The following is an 11,673-nucleotide window of genomic DNA, read 5'->3' on the forward strand; positions in this document are numbered from 1 at the left end:
CGTTGTTCAAAGAGATCATAACTCCAAAGTAAGATCTTGGGGTGAGGATGAAGAATTATAGTCAAATCTGTGCATCAGACCAGTATTAGGTTAACCTGTGCTCAGCAAGTTAAGAATGAAGGAGATTGCAGCATTATTTACAATATCCAAGATATAAAAACAACCCAGGTGTCTGTCAATGTGTGTGTGTGTGTGTGTGTGTGTATTTATATTGTGTGTATATATATGTATAGTGTGTGTATGTATATATATAAATGTATATATATATAAAATCTCACCTCTTCTTTATCCATTCATCCATTAATAGACACCCAGGAACCTGGCTACTGTCAGTAATGATTCAATGAACATATGGATTCACATGTCCTTTCAAAGTAATGTTTGGGGTTTCTTCAGATAAATACCTGGAAGTGGGATAACTGGGTCCTTCTTAGTTTCTTGTTATAGCCTTTAATTTAAAGTCTATTTTGTCTGATAAGTATCGCTACCCCAGCTTTTTGTTTGTTCATTTTTATTTACCTGAAACATCTTTTTTCATCCCTTTACCTTCAGTCTGTTTGTGTCTTTCGATCTGAGGTGAGTCTCTTAAAGACAGCATATGTAGAGGTCTTGTTTCCTTTATCTATTCAGCCACCCTATCATTTGATTGGAGCATTTAAGTCATTTAAATTTAAAGTAATTGTTACTAGATATGTAGTTATTGCCATTTTATTATTCATATTTTTGAACATTTTTTCTTTTTTCTTTTTCTTAAAGAAGTTTTTCTAACATTTTCTGTAATGCTGGCTTGGTGAAGATGAACTCCTTTAGCTTTTTCTTGTGTGGGAAGCTCTTTATCTATTCTTGAATTCTAGTAGATAACTTTGCTAGGTAGAGTAATCTTGGTTGTAGGTCCTTGCTTTTCATCACTTTGAATATTTTATGCCATTCCTTTCTGGCCTGCAAAGTTTCTGTTGAGAAATCAGCTGATCATCTCATGGGAGCTCCTTTGTAGGTAACTAAGTGAATCTCTCTTGATGCTATCATGATTCTCTCTTCGTCTTTAACCTTTGGCATTTTAATTATGCTGTGTCTTGCTGTGGCCCTCTTTGGGACTCTATGTGCTTCCTGGGTCTATTTCCTTCACTGGGTTAGGGAAATTTTCTGTCGTTATTTCTTATAATAGGTTTTCAATTACTTGCTCTCTCTCTTCTCCTTCCTGTATCCCTATGATGTGAATATTAGTACACTTAATGTTGTTCCAGAGGCCTCTTAAACTATCCTCATTATTTTTTGGAGGGGGTTGGAAATCTTTATTTTTTTTTCTTACTGCTGTTCTGACTGTGTTTTCTGCTACTTTATCTTCTAAATTATAGATTTGATTCTTTGCTTCATTTAATCTACTGTTAATTCCTCCTAAGATTTTTTCATTTCAGTTATTATATTCTTCATTTCTGACTGGTTCTTTTGTATGTTTTCTATATCCACATTTATGTTCTCTATCTCTTTGTTAAAGTTATTACTGTGTTCATTTACTCTTCCCCTAAATTCACTGAACATCCTTATAACAAGTCTTTTGAATTCTGTATCTGGTAGATTGCTCATCTCCATTTTGTTTAGTTTGTTTTCTAGAGCTTTGTTCTGTTCTTTCATTTGGGACATATTTCTTTGTCTTCTTATTTGGCTGCCTACTTGTGTTAGCTTCTGTGTATTAGGTAGAGCTGCTACATCTCCTGGTCTTAGTAGAGTGGCCTTATGTAGTAGGCATGCTGTGGGGCCCAGCGGCACAGTCTTCCCTGGTCACTTGAGCCAAGTTCCCCAGGTATATCCCTTGTATAAGTTGTGTGTGCCCTCCTGTTGTAATTGAGCCTTGGTTGCTGTTTGCTCATACATAGGAGGGATTGACTCTCAGGCTGATTGGTTATGATGACTAGCCATGACCAGTGGATATGAGCTGTTTTGCAAGGGCAGACACTACAGATCAAGATTTGTTTTAGAAGGGCTCTTGTGCCTGCCCTTTCTGCCCTTTAGGTGTGTCATCCTCTGATGTGACCCCAGGTGGTACTCTGGCTCAGACTGATGCTAGCCACTGGGCATGCCATTCAAGATCTCCTGGGAGGGGCCCTGCCAGAGGTCAAGTTCAGCTGTAGCCTGTGCCATGCCCGGGGCCACCTGACATGAGCCACCAAGCAATCTACAGATGATTGCCACCCATGCGAAGCTTAGAAGTGCTTCCAGAGGCCAAGCTGCACATCGAGCCCAATTGCCACTAGTGCTGAGCTTAGGGCTGCTCAGCAAGAGATACAGGGCATGGTGAGGCCAGAGGCTACTTGTTTAGGTTTTGTGAACCTTTGAGAGATTTTAGAAAAGTCCACAGCATGAGCCAAATAGGTCGTTTGTATGGAAAAGCCACTGGAAGCAGCTTGGGTGGATCTGCAAGTTGGGAGGATTGGTGTCTCAGGAAAGTGTTAGCTATGTTAATGGAGACTCAAATATGGCACCTGCCTGGGTTTGCAAGCAGTAGGCAGGGGAGGGCTCAACAACGGAACAATGCCCTCTGCCACACTTCTGTCTTAGAGAAAGCCACTCCTCCAGCCTTTGCCCTGAAACCAGACAAGTCATTCTCAATATGCCCCTGTGCTACCCCAGAGCTGGAGCTTAGAGTGAGTAAAAATGTCACCAAGTAAGTCTACCTGCGTGGGCCTTTTTTTTTTTTTAACATAAAGAAGTATTTAATCATGTATAGGAGGAATGAAAAGGACATAGAAAAACCTAAGAGTTAACACTGATAAAAAAAAAGTGTGGTAGGGAGCACCTAGAACTCCTACGTCTGCAGGCTCTGTAAGAGGAAGTCTGTAACTTCCTCAGTTCTCCGCCTCACTCAGTCACAATCTCCACTGGTTTTCACAGCCAGAGGTTGTAGGGACTTCTCTTCTTGGTGCTGTAACCCTGGGCTAGGGAGCCCAATGTGGATCCAGACCACTTGTTCTTCCAGGGTGACTGCCACAGCCAAGAAGATTCTCCCAATTCTTAACTGCCACACTTGGGTGTGGGAGCAGCCCATTTACCATCTCCGTCCCTCCTACCAGTCTCAAGGTGGCCTCTTCTATGAGTCCCAGTTGTAAGATTCTGTTCAGCTAGACTTCAGGTGACTCCCAATGTTGGCAATTCTGTAGTTTTAATTTTGATGTAGTTGTGACAAGAGGCAAGCTCAGCATTTATCTACTTTACCATTTGACCAGAAGCCTAAACGTAACTCTTATATGCACTAGGAAATCAAAAAATTAATGTAACTTACTTTATTGAAATATTTGCTTTATTTCAGTTATCTGGAACCAAATCTGCAATATCACTGAATTATGCCTGTAATTGATATTTCTGGTTTATTCAACTTTTTCTTTTCTGATGTTTTGTCTGCTGGATCTATCTCCAACTATGAAAGTCGATTCATCTATTTCTCCTTGCAGTTCTATCACTTTCTGCATCATGTATTTTGATGTTTTGTTGTTAGATGCATACACATTAAGAATTGTTAAGTCTTCTTGGTAAATTGACTCCTTTCTCATTATGGATTGCCCTTCTTTATCCTTGATGATATTCCTCGCTTTGAAATCTTCTTTGTCTGAAATTAATATAGCTACTTCAGCTTCTTTTGGTGAGTGTTGGTGTGGTTTATTTTTATCCATTCTTTAGTTTTACTCTTCATGTCTTTAGATTTAAAGTGGATTTCTTGTAAATTTCTTGAGTCTTATCTTTTATCCACTGTGACAATCTTTTAACTATTCACATTTAAAATCATTATTGATATAGTTGGATTAATATATACTATATTTATAACAGTCTTGTCTTTATTATCCTTGTTCATTTTTCTCTTTTTGTCATTTGCTCTTTTTTCTTTTGGTTTTAAGGGAGAATTTTATGTGGTTTCATTTTCTTTTCTTAGCATATCAGTAACACTTCTTTTTGAAATTATCTTAGTGGTTACCTTAGAGTTTGCAATATACATGTGCAAATAATCTAAGTCCACTTTCAAATCACATTATATCATGAGTAGTGCAGAATTCTCTTACAATAGAGAATTCCCGATTCCTTCTTCCTAGTTCTTATTACATTGTTGTATCCATTTTACTTATCCATATATCTTATTCATAGCTATAATCAGCCAATATGTTGTTTCTATTATTATTTTCAACAAACTGTTATCCGTTAGATCAATTAAAGATTAGAAAATAATAAGAGTTTTTCTTTTACTTCACTTAGTCCTTATCCAGTGCTTTCCTTTTTCTTTGACATTACAATTTTAAAGCAATATACAAATGGGGTGGAGGGGAGAAAGTCTAGATATAAACCATGAATGTGATGTCTTGGCTGACCAAGACATCACCTTTTTCTGCTGTGGTCTAGAAAAAGTTGCTTCACATCTCTGGATTTCAGCTTCTTCACCTGTGGAATAGACAGTCAACTTAAATTGCAATTAATGCTAACATTCTACTATTCTAGAGGATGATTCTTTAAAGAATGGATAGCAAAAATGTGTCCAATTTATTGCTCACAACCTTGGTTCTTATACACAAACTACTTTATTGGCATTAAGGAAATAACTATTTAGATGTCAGCAGTGGATATAGATACTCAATTTGGCAGCCTTCCATTTTCTAAATGAAAAAGAAAGGTTCCGCTGGTGCTTCCATTTATTTTAAACATAAGAAATATAGTTTCTGATGGCTAACAGATCTCCTGAAAACTAGATAAATTAGACTCAGTTGAGCAAGACAGTTTTTGAATAGCTGATTAACTGAAAAAAGAACAAAAACTACAGATATTAAATGCTGATTTTCAGCCCTTAATACTCAAATTGTTGAATTTGCCAGTAGAATCTGTTGGAACATGAAAAGTTCAGTCAGTCAGCTGGCTATTTCGGCTATCATGCTCCAAAAATTGTTTTCTTCTTTATAGATTAGAATATATTTTTGTGTAAATTAGACCAAGTAGTTTTTCTTTTGTTAATATGTATGCAAAGAATAATTTCGCTATTTGCCTGTATGAAATATATTACTTTTTTGTACTTTCATCTTCTAACCAATTCATATATCATTCACTCCATATATATAGCACATCGGTTACTCTTATAAAGTTTGGAAATAAAGAAATGAAAAAAGATAGGCCAGTCTCCATAGAGTTCACAGTAGGAAACAGAAACATCCTAGTGAAGGTAGGTTTTGAAAGTTATACCCGAGCTAGAGGAATTAATTTGAGAGTCAACCTATAGATGGTAAATAAAAGCAGGAATGCGGGTGAGCTCTACCACAGATGGAATCTTGAGAATCCCCAATATTCAAAGAGTCTCAGTGAGAGGAAAATAAAAACTACTGAAAAAAATTAAGAGAAGTAATTACAAAATTAAAATTTTGTCTTTCTTTAGATTCCACTAGAAGCAGACCCAAGACGAGGTTTGAGTGCAGAGAATTTATTTGGTGAGTAATCCTAGGACGTGCCAGTAAAGAGATGAGACAGGGAAGAGAAGAAAACCAATAAAGCCTGCGGAACAAGTTACAGTTGTAAGCAACTAAAGATTAACTTCACTGGGGAACTCTGAGCCCCAGTGTTAACATGTGTCAAAAAATTGTCTTGCCTGAGGGATAAAGAAAGAGGCTGAAGTATCTGTATAGCGATTGCTGTTAGTCACTGGGCGGGGTGGTCCTCAGGGATTGTTAATCCCCTGGCACTGCTGGCCTATTGCATGTGCATTAGGGTGGGTTCCAGTGGTTAGAGAGAACCCCCAGGCAAGAGAGGATCTGGTGCTGGTGGTTCTAAGTCTGGGTATTATGCACAGAAATGTTAAGTGCTTAAAAGCTGTGGGTGGACATAAATAGCACCTGCTACAGTTTAGTGCCATGGGGACCAAGGGAAGAAACAGTTTCTGGGAGGAGGGGTTATTGAACAATGTCGAAAAAGACTGACTGAGAATGAGTCATAAGCCAAGGAGAAGGTGCTAATAGAAATAGAAAAAGTGGAGATTAAAGAAGAGAGATAGAGAATGAGTAATCAATAGAGTAGGATGCAGGAGGAGATGAAATGGGTGTGTGTGTGTGAACATTTATAACTAAAATAAAAATGTACACAAAGACAAATTAAATAAAACTATCATTAAAAATAAAAATACCCTTTTATGTTTTAATTCTTATATCAATATATCCAGGAGACTCTCCTTGAACTCTCAAGTCTCGCTTAAATGCCACTTCTTTTCTTTCCAATATGCCTTTTGCTTATTTTTATGATAGAATTTACCATACAAACTCCAAATTATTTATTTACTGCTTTTGCAGAGATGGTATCAGGCAAAGAGAGAGCTTAGAGCTCCATTTGGTTCATTTGAGCTATAAAGCTGTAAATTGCTTTGTTCTCAGCAATTTTAGGATACATGAATAGAAACTGAACAAGTACACCAGATACAAACCTGGTTACAGTGTCCATCCCAGACAGAGTAGTCATATCCTTGATGTTTTCTCCTCATGTATTGATGAATTGTTGCACTGCAGCCCATAATTAGAATATGAACTGACTTCTTTTGAGCAATTATATTTTTCTTAAACAGGCTCTAGATGGAGATATTCATCTCTTGTTCTTTTTTTTTCCTCATCAAGTTAGGTGAACAATATACTCAACACCAGAAATAGTTCCTCATTTTTAAATCTCTCGAAGGTTCAGAAATGATTTAGGGTATTATTTAAGGCAGATATGATATAAAAATATTTTTGAATTGTTAATTCAGATAATTTATTAAAGTAGGAAATTGCTGTATGTTACCTCTTTCTATATATGCACATTTTCTAAAAAAGATACAAATCAATTGCCTTTTTATACGGAATAAATTTAATCAGAAATACAAAGGAGTTAAAACACTCCCATTAATTTTTTAAAAAATCTGCACTATTTAAACAACAAGAGAAAATAGCAAAGTCATTTGACAATAGAAAAAAAAAAAAGCAAAATTTGCAAACGTTCCTGCACAGATTTTAACATTTAGGTAAGGCTTAAGGAATTATTATTATTATTATTAAATAATCATATGCATCACTTTCCCAGTATATGAGTTATTCTCTACCCTGAGTACATAAATTTAGAACCAGGAAAAGAGAAGGAAAATTAATATGGATCCTAGAGACAGGGAGCGATGGGAGGAGAACGCAGGTAAACAACCTCTGACACACTGGGCAAGCATTGCCATTTAGCAGGTTCTGTTTCCTCCGCTGTCAAACGAGGAAAATTTTTCGAGCTGTACTTATGTTGTAGACTGACTAAGGTAAGCAAAAAAGTGATTTTGACGTGGAAGCGCGGCGGGGTGGCTGAGCCTGGAGGCCGCGAGTGACCTCTATGCAGAGCCCTCAGGTGGGGCTCTGGCGGCTGCTCCTGCTTGTGGCTGCCTGCACCTTTCTGCTGGTACTTGAGTGCTTGGCCTGAGTCCAGAGCTTGGACCTCAGGGCCTGCAAGGCAAGGGGCCGGCCCTCGCCCGTTGGCTTTGGCCCTGGCCCTGCAGCGGCGCTCGCACTTCTAGGGGCTCTTCGACCCTCCACCCCATGCTGTTGTGGGGAGGCCTCCTCCTGGGATAGCCTGAGCCAGCTCTGAGCTTCCTACAGCTGGCACGGCCTCACCTGCATCGCCGTCGCCCCCACCCTTTGCCTTCTGAACCGGGTGGAAAAGTGTAGAGTTGGTCGTCCAGTCCTGAGAGCCCCATCCACTTAGCATTCGGTGTGCCGTGGTGGCCAACAGAGGCGTCTTGAACAGTTCTGGCCAGGGCTGCTGTATCCAAGCCCACTACTGTCTTCAGACCCAATGGTGCTGTGATCAAAGGCTTTGAGGATGATGTGGGCACCAAGACATCATTCTAAGGCTTCCCTGTGAACAGGATGAAGAATTCCCTCACTCACTGTAGGGACCTGGGCTTTGCCTCCTTGCCAAGAGGACAAGACATGCTCTATGTCTTTGTACCTTCAAACATCCATGACTCCATGATGCTGCAATTAGCCATTTTGGGTCCTACCAAAGGGGACGTGCTTCAGACCTCTTTTGGAACAGAAGCCCATGCAGATAAATTCAAGCTACCATGTCCAAACTTCGTCTTCGACCCAATAGAGAGGTTTTTGAATTTGAGCTTTATTAACACAGATGCTAAAGACCTATACAAGCCTAGTACTGGGGCCTTAATCCTGCTGACAGCTTTGCATACCTGTGACCAGGTTACCACCTATGGAGTTATCACAAGAATCTACTGAAAATTTTCTAACACTATTTTGACGACAAAAGAAGCCACTGAAATTTTATGTAAGTCATAGTCTACTTCTTGAGGCCACTCTGTGGAGAGAATTGAACACAGCTGGCATTATTCAGCTGTATCAGCGCTGACTCCAGCATTCCTGAGGCTTCTGCTTCTCTTTGCAAAGCCTTATCTCTCATCCTCTGAGGGGCTGAAACCTTTTTCTCGTCTTTTTAACCTATGAGAGGAGCACCATCTCTCTTCTCCTCTCCCCTTCTTTCCAACGGGGAATTTGGGAGGTAGGTTTACAACTCTGACCAAATGTGACAACGGATCTTGGGTCTGGCTCTTCCAAGGGTTCTCCCCTCTGGGTCTTACATGGACATTCCAACTTTAGCCAAGGAAAAATGGACTGCTTTGCTGGATTTGTTCTAAGATGAAAGATAACAGGCCCAAGAAGATAATATGTGCTGTCAGGTAGCAGAGGCAAGCATACCTCAAAGTTGAGCATTGTGAAGCTGGCATTTGGTATTGTGACGCTTTAGGAATGTCAGTCCCTTCATTTCAGACATATAATTTAACCAAGATCAAACAGCATTAGAGTCAACTGCACAATGCCTTGCCCCAAATGACCCCACTAGTTATGTCAGGATTTCCCAGAAACAAAACTACTCTTCAGCAACTCAAGGATACGTCTTAAGAATCTTTTTGTAAGTTGTTAATTCTCTGAGGACATGATCAACTTGCTTCTGCCCTATGAGGAGTGGAGCCTTCTTGTCTGATAAAGTGGGAGCACAAAAAGAAGCAGAAAAGAAAAGACAATGTAATTTGAGTTTAAATAATTACATAAATGAAAAATAATCATTTTTTTTTCTTTTTTTGCATTGGGGATATAGAGAAAGCATATAATATGCAAGATGAAGTGTGAAGATCACTCTTAGAATTCAAGAATTAGGTGTGGTTTCTGGGTGTTTGATGGAGGTTTCAAAAATACCGAAGACTGCCTACCACTAGAGTAATGAACCCTCAGTCAAGTCATGATTTCACTTACTTTGAACTGAGGTAGCTGATAATCAGTTTAATAGTTTTAGACAGATCAGAGCTGTACCTTCTGGGCTTTTATTGGGACTTGGTTACTTCCCAGACTGATTTAAGGAAGTCTGCCCACCCAACATAATATCACATACAGCCCATTTAACCAAGCCTTGTAATTTAGGGTCTTGGTAAGTAGTACCTTTGGGCAGTTTATTCTGCTACACCAGGTGTTTAGCTGACAAGAGACTTTCCAAGAGAGCATTTGCCTTGTGCAGTTCACCAAGGACCAGCATCTGCCCTTCAGTTCTTCAGTTTTGGAAGACAGATTTTATCAGCACACTTAACACTAGGAATGAACGAACTTGGTAACTAAAATCAAGAGATTAATGTCTATTAAGCTGCCACTGTAATAAATTTACAGAGGACCTGATAAACAAAAAATGATTGTGACAGTGTTGTAAAGGATGTTATATACAAAGGAGGCATTAAAACAGCCTTTGAATGTAAACAGAATATCCAGGACAGATCCAGCCTAGCAGTAGAAGCTCAATTCTCGGAAATAAGAAAGTTGTATATCTAACCCCTTGATCCACTTTCCTGATCTTGAAAAGCCAGTTGATTTTTTATGTCCCTTTGTTACATAATTGGCAAAAGCGGAATATGGGTGAAGCACCAAAGGTGAAGCTGTCTGTAAGTATAAAGTGCTAAGATAATTAGCCACAGGAGATTGCTTTGCTAAAAGAAGTCCAAATTTTCCCAAACTCTAGTTGGTGAGATTGTTCTTATGCTTTTCAAGTGGGCATTTGAACTTTCAAGATGGAAAAACTTTCTTGTTTTTACATGAGGAGGTCTAGGGGTGGGATAGGACTTTCTTCCTGTCACCCTTGGGTGATGCTAGATCGGAACAAGGAGGGGCAGGGTTGAATTGCTTCTTTAGAGCAGACGGGGCAGCCCCACATGCTAAACCTAGGTGCACTGTTCAAATGCAGTCATTTTTTTTCATACTCTTTTACTGAGAGGTGCTATGTAGAATGCTAATTATAACATACACAAGAAAACCAACCCTTACATACCCATTACATTACTGACCAGCACATTTAGTATCTACTTTTCTTATCACTGTGAATAGTAGATTGAACATTATCTTATCAGCTAGGTATGGACTGACCCTATCACATATTCATGGCCTACTGGCTGCATTGGTTACCCAAAGGTCTCTAAAACTCATGCTGACTTTTCTTTCTTCATTTTGAATGACACTCACCAATCTATGTTTACTTTCCTGTGGTCTTGTTTTATGTCATCACTGTATGTTCCGATGAACGCTTTTGACTAAGGATATGAATGTAGTCACATTGCAAGTTTTGCAGTGGCCAGAGACATGACATACAGGCATAATCTCAAGGATATTGTGGGTTTGGTTACAGACCATTGCAATAAAGTGAATATCGTAATTAAACAAGTCACACAATTTTTTTTGTTTCCTAGTGCATGTAAAAGTTATGTTCATACTATACTGTAGTCTATTAATATGCAATAGCATTATGTCTAAACAACAATGTACATACCTTAATTAAAAAATACTGTATTGCTAAAAATTGCTAACCATCATTTGAGCCTGTTGGAAAAATGGTGCTGACAGACTTGCTTAATACAGGGTTGCCACAAATCTTCAATTTGTAAAAAACGCAGTGTCTGCAAAGCACAATAAAGTGAAGCACAATAAAATGAGGTATGTCTGTAATTCTAAGTGTATGCTGCTCAGAATGTATTTCCATTGAGCTTATAGTGCAGATTCACTAAGCAATTGCATTTCCAGGAGAACATTTCTGTCCCACTGCTGCATTACAGTAAAGTTACTTGCAGAATATTAAGGTAAGAATGTGAATTTGGAATCAGATAGACCTAGGTTTGAAGTATGGCACCAAAAAGTAATAACCGTGTGACCTTCAACAAGTTGTGTAATCTTTCGAAGTGGATTCTGTAGAACAGCATTCAGATCCTCCCCTTCAGGACTGCAGCACCAGTTCCCCCAGGTGATGAGAATGTTGAAGGCTGGCAGCTCTCAGTCCCTCTCTGAGAATTGCTCTCAGCTGAAGGGAGCCGCTTCACTCAAGGTTATATTTCCTCTCTGGGCAGACTTTCTGCAATGATTGTTTGATACAGAAGTTTCACTTTTGCCTTGATTTGGGAAAATCTGAAAGACCAGCCCAGTTCCAGAGATTCCTATGGGATCATTTGAGGTTGCAGTTCAGTGTCTTCGTCTGCCCAGTCCTCTGCCCAATCCTCCACAAATGATTCTTCCCAATAAAATTACTGAATGCAAATAGCTGATTCAGAGTCTGTTTCCGCTAATACATACTTGCAACCTCTCTGAATATCTGTTTCCTTGTAATAATATTGAC

At 39.0% G+C, this 11,673-nt stretch overlaps 1 pseudogene; it reads left to right on the forward strand.

The window, feature by feature from the left end:
* Positions 1 to 7,153: 7,153 nt before the first annotated feature.
* LOC105298544 lies at positions 7,154 to 8,382 on the forward strand (annotated as a pseudogene).
* Positions 8,383 to 11,673: the final 3,291 nt, after the last annotated feature.

This window comes from Pteropus vampyrus, unplaced genomic scaffold (assembly GCF_000151845.1).
Source record: "Pteropus vampyrus isolate Shadow unplaced genomic scaffold, Pvam_2.0 Scaffold156, whole genome shotgun sequence".
NCBI lineage: Eukaryota > Metazoa > Chordata > Mammalia > Chiroptera > Pteropodidae > Pteropus > Pteropus vampyrus.